Below are 9,265 nucleotides of genomic sequence, written 5' to 3'. Positions count from 1 at the left end.
GCCTGTTCCAGCTTCAGAGCCAGTTGCAATCTCATTACCTAGGGCTGCAGCAACCTCTAAGTGAATGGGGCGCACCGAATGGTCCTTCCAATATTTTTGCTCTTTCTTCTACAAATTCAAAACATAAATTTTCAACTTTGAATCAACTATAGGGGCTCATATTCACTCACTTTTTTTCTGCTAATGTGCAGCAGCGAGGAAAGTGTTTTAATCTATAAAAAATGATGGTTTGTGAATATTAGTTTTTACCTTTACTTCAGATCAGAAATGGGGGGCAGCATCAAACCTCTTTTCACTTGGATTCCATCCAAATCCACTTTGTTTTTGCAAGTCTGATAGCGCTCGCAACCTACTTTTCCAAATCCTAAAATGGTTGCGGCATTGCTCCCAATCATAATTGGACCCATGCTTTTCGGAGATTTGTCTACTAATTCCCAACCAATGCTCTTTTCTTAGTCCATTGTCTCCTGCCCTCCCACTAGCATGTACTTGCAAGAAAAACACTAGTAGAGAAAGAGACACCTCTATAGGCCATGAGGCTATGTCTCTTCCTCTTGCATGTGATGCATTTTGAGAGTCCATCTGGTAAAATCATAATTAAGGGACAAAAGTAAATACATATGATGAACTACTAGTTATGATCAATCAAAATACATATGGTGTGGTGCAGAAGTGCAGCAATCATATGATGACAATAGTATTCATGATCAATTGCAATTCTAACATTTGAAGCTAACATTTGAAGCAATCATAACTTGAGTTCTGACATGAAATAATACCACAAAGTTTGAGACAAAGTAAAACAAAATAAGGTACAATCCAAACTCAAACTCAAACTCAAATAGTTGGGAGTCATTCAAATTGAAGTACATAAATATTTAATCATTTGATTCTGACTCAGTCTCTCATCCCATGTCTTCATCATCTGCAACATTTGTTGGTGCATATGCATTCCACATCTATATTGCCAAGTCATCCCGGAATGCTTCTGCTTCAAATGACTCTGCATGGTTCTCTTCATCTTCGTCAGAATCACTACTTTCCTCATCATCTGCATGGTGTGGTGCGGAAGAGGAAGCTGTTGTTGGCCCTAACCCCTCCGTCGACTCATGGGCAAGCCATTCCTCCTCTTCTTCCAAAGAGTCATGGTTTAGAATGTGGTTGTGAAGCAGTACACAAGCTATCACAATCTTAACTTGAGTTCTAAAAGGAAACTTCGCTCGAGTTACCAATATCTTAAAGCGACTCTTCAACAAACTAAAAGCACCTTCAATGACTTGGCGTAACCTTGCGTGCCTCAAGTTAAACAACTCCTTTTCATTTTTGGGTCTTTGATTTCCTCTCTTCCATTCCTTCAAATGGTACCTAACATTTCGATATGGCCTCAAAAAACCTCTTTGGTTGGCAAACCCAGCATCACCAAGATACAATTTACCATTTGGAACCACTAATTTTCCATCTCCATCTCTATGGAGAGCATCATCCAAAATGCGGGAGTCAGATGCAGACCCTTCCCAACCAGCAAGTATATACGTGAACCTTTTGTCATGGTCGCATGCAGCTAAAATGTTTTGTGTAATAAGACCCTTCCTATCTCGAAACGTCCTATGTTTTTCAACAGGTACCCATGCTAGTATATGTGATCCATCAATGGCTCCAACGCAATCTTTGAAGAATGGGTAGAAGCTGCGATGGTTACCTGCAATCTTCAGATGTGTGGTGAGACTAGAGGGTTTTATAAGCAACGGGGTCAGTTACATCATTGCATTTAACACTTTATTAAAGTGTCGACTCACTGTCTCCCTAGAATGCCCAAAACGGTTCTTTAAAGTCGAATTCTTAATGTGGTGTGCAAAACAATGTAGAAACATCGTTACTTGTTCCTCAACTAACACCAATTTGTTGTCTTCTAACAGCCCCCTCGTACGCAATAAATTAACCAAGTTGTAATATGATCTTTGGCTCATTTGCAATTCCTCACGACATGTGCGCTCGGTGCCACCAATAAAACGTTGGGTTTCAAGAAACCCACACCGGACATCTACTCTATATGGTTGCCTCCCCGCGTATGTTCTCCTAATGTATTCAATTACGTAGACAACTGCTGCGCCCACTAGAGCAACTACCAACTCTTCGTCATCCATGTTGAACAACGTGCGTATGCGTTCTCTAAGTTTAGGTCTTGAAATGTGATCATATAGACTCAAATTGGATATAGATCTGAAATTAAAGCAAAGGATTATCAAAAGGAAGTCAAGGGCCTATTACACACGGTCATTGCAAAATGAGCAACTGCCAACATCAAAACAATACATTGAATGTAGCGAAGTTGATAAACCAATGCAGCAAAAAATCCATCTTAAAATGACTAATAACAGCCAAGTTGATAAACCAATGAATCGTAGATCATTCATAAAGTCTTTAAAAATTTAATATCAATCAACACATAATCAAGTAAACTTACTAAACTTATAGGCCTCAACTACACATAATGCTAGTGATTCGAAGAGTATGTGAAGTCAAAGTCAGGACTTCAGATTTTCCCCAAATATATCATTTTTTAACCTGTTTTCTAAAGGTTTCTTGAACAGACTATATGGTGAAGGATCCAGTAACAAGAAATCTGCAAATTAGCCCTGCAATCGTACAGTCATATATATGCTATTATGCTTGCATATATTCACTTGAGTACTTGACTAATGTCACTTTTTTTGTTCAATTACCATCTTGTTTCAGTAATTTTGTTTTCATTTCTTTTTCTTCTTAAACATTTGGTACCCTTTATACTGCACCCAGTTCTCCTCAGCTACACATAATGCTACTTTCCAAACGAGTCTCTCTGCTTCTCTCCAACCCATAGAATTCTCCTCCACAAGTTCACCATGGCTTCAACAAAGCTCTGATCTTTATTAGATGTCAACTTGGATGTAGAAAGCTTGAATAATGTTCTGTAAATTTCCAGGTTTTTTCACTATTATGAGAGGTAAAGAAATTTTAAAACCATATACCAGTAGACAGGTAACACAGTGCAATGTGAAAAAAAACACTGTGCTGTTTAATACTGGCAAGATTTATTCCAACTAATGTATGCTTCTGAAACAAGAACATCCCCAATTCCGAAACTGAGAGAGTTCACCTGTAAGAAGCAACACTCTTATATCACACAAAATCCTAATGCAACCTAATCTTGAAATAGAAATTGCAGTCAAAATCGAGACAATGAAAAACCCACTTTGAATCCTCACCTTTCACTGCTTGCAGCAGTGCCACGTAGGCACTGCTGCCAAGCAAAATCCGGTGTTGATCTATGCCAGTGTTCGTACAATTCGTTTACCCAAAGAAAAAAAAATCCCTACAATTCAATCTCTCCACCACCACATGAAAAGGACATCTCAACCACACCTTCTTGTGACAAGAGAAGAGAAATGGACACATGAATGCTGACATAGATGCCACAGAAATTTATTTCACATAAATGAAGTGAAGAGAAAAACCAAAATCATTGCACCACACATATGGCAACTTCCACATGTTCTACCAACAATCAGTTATAGAAAAAGCATCCAAATCCCCAATATCTATGGAAGGAAAAGGAAGAGCCAAAAAGCTCAATTGAACTTGACAGTTCTCGAATAGTATCAAGTTTCATGCCTTCACTCATGGTATGAAATTAGCAACTAAATCTAATTTCCAATATAACAGGAAAACAAGACTGCGTGCAACTTTTGCATGTCACTCAGCTTTTGTTACTGCCCAATGGCACTTCTATTGGTGTGATCAACTCAAGAGGAGCATCAAAGCAAGCTACTGTATAAATTTGGTGGCTCAACAATAATTAAGGCCCCAATCCTCCCGGTATGAGAAAGATTCTATGTTTTTTCAAAATGTATTGACTAAAATTAAACCTGTAACCAAATTAGCAAATTAACACAAAATAATCAAAAGTTCAAATATTTCGGGGAAATAAAATCACAAAATCCTTCGCAACTGAACGACAAAATCAAAAAGTTGGAGAAGCACAAAACTCATCAAACAGCAATAAAGTTGTAAATTATTCAATAACATATTGCGATCAAAACTCATCAAAAACAGGAAAAGATTACTACTACTACTACGACTAATCAATAACACACCAACTCCAGCAGAGAACCAACAGAAAAACCCAATTAACTCTAAAATCGATTATCGAAGAAATAAAAACAGAAACCAATGCAGAAAAAAACATAAATTGAAACTTTACGAACTGAGGATACTGACCCAGCCACAACTGAAGCCAAAGAGAGAAGAGAAAGAATGTCACAAAAATCTAAACCTTAACAAACCTTCTGCTATCCCTATGAAATTCCATTCAAATCGTTTCTGGCCATACATTGTTAAAGTTACCAAGAAATCTGCCCTTGTGTTTGTCTCCCTATAACACTGAAACCTCCTACCCAATACCTTCAAGAAACGCCTAAAAACACAACCACCTTTGAATCATGAACCATGGGAGATTTTTCTACTGAGTCAAAGCCACCGGAAACCCTTACAAAAGCACTCAATCCATAATTTATTTAGCCCCAACACCCGTACCCATTCTAATCTTCTGGCTAAACTTCAAAATTTACAAAATCCCACGAGAACAAGGAAACACCCCTTTCACCCTTGCTGTTGAATCCCAGAACACTCCTCTGCTCCAGTAAAGTTAGCTAAAGAAGAAGAGATTCTTGAAAGATTACTTATTACAACCTTGAACACTAGACCCAAGCCAAAACCAAAACCGATATCGAATTCAAAATGCAAGAATACCAAGCCAACAGTAAAATGAAGATAGAGAATAAAAGACCTCAACACAAAACTAATCCAATCAGGGAAAATAAAGACTATGCAGAGACTTACCGCCTATTTCGATGCCAAAGTCGAAAACACCAAGAAAAGTTTGGGAACGCTGGAGTTGCAGAGCAGAGAAGCTAGGGTTCTTCTTCCAGATCTGCCGAAAACACCAAGAACAATTTGGGAACGCTGGAGTTGCAGAGGAGAGAAGCTAGGGTTCTTCTTCCAGATCTGCCGAAAACACCAAGAACAATGGGAGCGGGGGGGGGGGGCCTCCGGACCCCCCGATTCAATAAATCTGTGATAGGGATCCTTCGTCGCAGGGTTGGTGGTGTTCGTCGCCTTCTTCAGATCAAGAAATGGCTCGCCTTCTCAGCATCAGAAGTGCTTCGAGTTGCTTGCCTTCTCAGCAGCGGAAGTGCTTTGAGTTCTCAGCAACAGGAGTGAGGAGTGCGGAAGTGAGGAGTGCAGAAGTCATGAGTTGGGAGTGATTCGAACTTCTTAGCAGCAGGAGTGAACGGATCTTCGAGCGGGAGTGCGGAGAGCTTTGTCTTCTGTCAAGTGTCGAGCATTCGTTTCGATGAAAGTGAGTTTGGGCATGTCACGTTCATTTTCTCCTTTTTATATCAAGCCCAGAATTGGCTGACTCGATTTGAAAACCACCTCAATAGGTGGTTTCCAAGTGATTCAGATTTTTAGGCTAAAACGTGGATTCTTGGAGATTCATGACTCATGAAGAAACCGATTCAATTTTTAACCAAACGCCTTTTTTTGTTGGAGTCATGATTCCCTGAGTCCGATTCTTGCAGAATTGCGGAACCAAACGCCACCTAAAGGGTTCTACTTCCCAGAAACAAATTTTTTAAAAAAATTGTGCATACACTTGCAGGTTGGGTTGCAAAAGGAACAGGTTGGGTTCGGCTATTTAAAATCTTGAGCTGGCCTTAAATACCTTGACCGGCCCTGAATATCTTAGCTCGACCTAACTCTTATCCTGACCTTACAGGCAGGCAAAGTTAGACACTTAACCTCAATTTGGTCAATCTTACAATGTTCCAATTGAACAATCTTGCAGAAGCTAATTACCAAGAAATAGAAGTGCCTTTGGTGATCCATTTGATGATTCGTGATTGAATCATTTTCTTTGTGTGTTGTTCATTTTCATTTTAAAGGGAGAAAATAGCAAGTTATACTATAATAGTGTCTAGAGTTTGTAAAATTACAATCAGATTGAGTGGTTTTTTATTCTGACAAGACATATATGATCATTTGGAAAGTTGTTAATGGGAGTATTTGTGGTATCCTTAGTTATAGAAAATAGAATAGGTAGCAACAATGTGATCTCCTTGATTCATCCCTTGATTAATGCAGCTTGTTTGAGACTATATCATAACGATAGAAGTGATGTGAAACACCTGCAGTTAATGTTTCAATAAGGTTGGATTGGATCAGGCTTTTCAAACTGACCTGGGTCCTAAATACCCTAGTTCTTCCATGACTCTGACCTTATAGGGGCTTGGTAGGATCAGGTCTAGTTAGACACTTAGCCCTAACCCTGGCCCCAACCTTGACACTCCCAACCCATAAAAAAGTATGCATACTTCCATATTGTTGTCGTACTTCTATTAAAGATAATCATCAAGGTGGTAGGTAGGATATGGTTGGCTCCGACCAGTCCTCATCAAGCACCAACCCTGATCAGTCTTTACCCTAGCTAACTTGGGCCACCCTTATTCATGACTCATCCTTTGGGTTGAATTTTCTGAGCTCAGATTCTATTCAGACTCAAGGTAGGTTAAGACAAATTCAGACCATCAGAACCCAACGTTTACCTCTACCTGCATACATGGTCAACAAAAAAATTTCTTTTTATCCTTTTTGAACTGAGGTTCATCCAAATCAGCTTATGTGCACCTCGACTAACTCTTCAACTGGTAGTTTTATATCTATTTAAATATGTGGCAAGGATTTGCCCTTAGCCCCAAATAGATTCACACTCCTAACCTCATACTATGAGGCATTGGCCTTTGCCCTTAGCCCCAAGTCATCTACTGAGTCACATCTACTTAGGGTTAGGTACGTCCATTCCTCGCTTCCCGCAATCCTTTCTGGTACCTTTCCCACTAGAGTCACCGTCTCCTTCCAGGCTACATAGACTCTTAACCCTATTGGTCATCCACACATAGTAAACGGTAAGCTCTCGTGTCTTCTCATGCTTCCCGCAATCTTGAGCACCCACGAGCCCACGTCTACCACATGCAACCCTACCAATGAATGGCCCCCACAATGTGATTCATGTCCTCTCACGGGTTGGTAACTGGTCTTGAGCGCCCACAAATCCCCATTGCTGCCACAGGTCACTCGGTCTCAATTCTCCTTCCGATGGGGTCATATATGACAAGGGTTTCCTAGCCAAACACTTCTAGACCAATCCTACGTATGTCAACTAGTAGTCAGGGAAAGAGTCATAGGGCACCATAGGAAAACGTCCCATACCACCTCCACTGGTGTCCAAAGATAGAAACGCCAAAAGGGCATTCCCCATTCCACAACTACAACCTAGGCATTCACATCACATCATGATTCCATACATATCTCATCATAGTCCAAAACACATTCACATCAATCCATAGTCATTTCCAATATGTAAATCACCTTATAAACATGTTATTGTAATTATAGAAGTATCAAGATGTACAGAAAATAAAACAACAATAGTTAGATCATGCATTCATGTCATATCACAAAAAGGCATGCAAATAGGCATATTGTGAGTTGGAATACTCACCTCATAATCCGAATATATAGCCTTCAATTGAGAGATTAGAGATCAAAACCAAAATCATCTAAACAAGCTTAAGAAAACATTTATAGACCATAATAAGTAAATCCAAGAGATAGGAGTCAAAACGGAGCAAAATAGACGAAGAAACTAGCTACTGCCACCTTGGGCAGCTTGGTCCAATCAACCTAGTGAGCAGTACATGACAACAAACCCTAAATCAGTCATAACTTCTTCGTTTGAAGTCCGATTACTCCGAAATTTCGAAGGAAAACTCCCAACAACATACTAAGACTATCTATGAAGGTTAAAACATCTAATAAGGTCAATAGAATAGAATTATAACAAAACCCATAATAGGCTAAAACCATGGATCAACATGGAATGGCTAGAATGAATGGGGATTCATTCAAAGAGGCAATAGACAGTAGATCAGTCATAGAAACTAATAAGAAACATGTCTAACACATATTAGAATGGAAAAATATAGTAATAATAGATCATGCTATCAAATTGAACTCAAAATCATGGAGAATCACCATATGGCTTCAAGGAGAGCATAGAGTGAATGGGGTTTCACTCTAAGTCAAAGGAGATCAGAGAATAGGTGGTTAGAGTAGTGTAATACCTTCCTCACAATCAAAACAATAAGATAGAACAGTAGAGAGAAGAGATTAGGGAAGAAAGAGGTAGAATACCAACCTTGAATGAGAGAAACCAAAATAGAAACTTGGTAGAATGCTTGGGGATCTTCCACAACACCAAGAGAGGCTTTGAGAGAGGCTTCACACGTTCTCTAGAAGTTTTAGAAACAAAAGAGGTTGAAAATCACGTAGTCCCAATAAATAGAGCATCAAAACCCTAAATAGAAGATCTTTGCCAGATTCTGTCACCTTGGGTCTGTTGGTGGGTCTGTTGGCCCAATTAACCCAAGTTGACAGTAAGCCCATAAATAGGGATTTCAAGCTCTAAACCTCAAAATTTTTGATGGGGTTTCTCCCAACTCAACAAGTAACCTTCCTAGCACATAAGGGTACCTTCAAACCATGTCCAAATAGGCTCTAAGATCAACCTAGCTCTTAAACATCGAGGTGCAATTCATCTCCAAATCAGACAAGTTTTCCAAAAGGGAACTCCATCATCAATTTCTATGGGTTTTGGGTCAAACACCATGATTTTCAACTGAGATGGCCCACCAAGTCTTCTTCCTTCACTTCGGGTCTTAGGATCTACACTAAGGGAGAGGTCTGACCTAACTTCCTAGGACCTTCCAAAGATACCCACACTGAACTCAAGGTCCAATTTCAAGGTCAAACATCAAACAAGCTCTACTTCATCCAAAACAAATAGGGTGTCCAGGTTAAGGTTTGGGCTAGATTTCACAACATATGGTCCGGATATCATTCCTCAACAAGAGGCATCTATTGGTCCAATATCCTTATCCACCTAGAAATGAGATCATCAACTGGAGGCATCTGTTGGGTTCCGTTTCTCAATCCTATGGTCATCTACATATATATAGGCGGACACTCTCATGGCTTCCTCGCGAAAATGGCACATCGTGCTGAAAGTGACACGAGCCCAAACTCTATATAAATGCAAGCCTATCATCTCATTATGGCAGTGGGCCTACTTGGTGTTCACAAGACCCAACCATTGACATCATGAGTT

The 9,265-nt window shown here is 39.7% G+C and overlaps 1 non-coding gene across 1 annotated transcript; it reads right to left on the bottom strand.

Moving 5' to 3' along the window:
• Positions 1 to 3,000: 3,000 nt before the first annotated feature.
• Positions 3,001 to 3,150, bottom strand: LOC149002680 (small nucleolar RNA snoR137). The gene has a single exon (XR_016170581.1). It is a non-coding gene; the product is annotated as a small nucleolar RNA snoR137 (small nucleolar RNA).
• Between the last annotated feature and the right edge of the window lie 6,115 nt (positions 3,151 to 9,265).

The sequence above is a fragment of the Hakea prostrata genome, chromosome 10 (assembly GCF_041222555.1).
Source record: "Hakea prostrata isolate BN-2017 chromosome 10, UWA_Hpros_2, whole genome shotgun sequence".
NCBI classification, from domain to species: domain Eukaryota; kingdom Viridiplantae; phylum Streptophyta; class Magnoliopsida; order Proteales; family Proteaceae; genus Hakea; species Hakea prostrata.
Note: the sequence above shows the minus strand (reverse complement) of the source record. Positions and strands in the feature narration are given on the sequence as shown.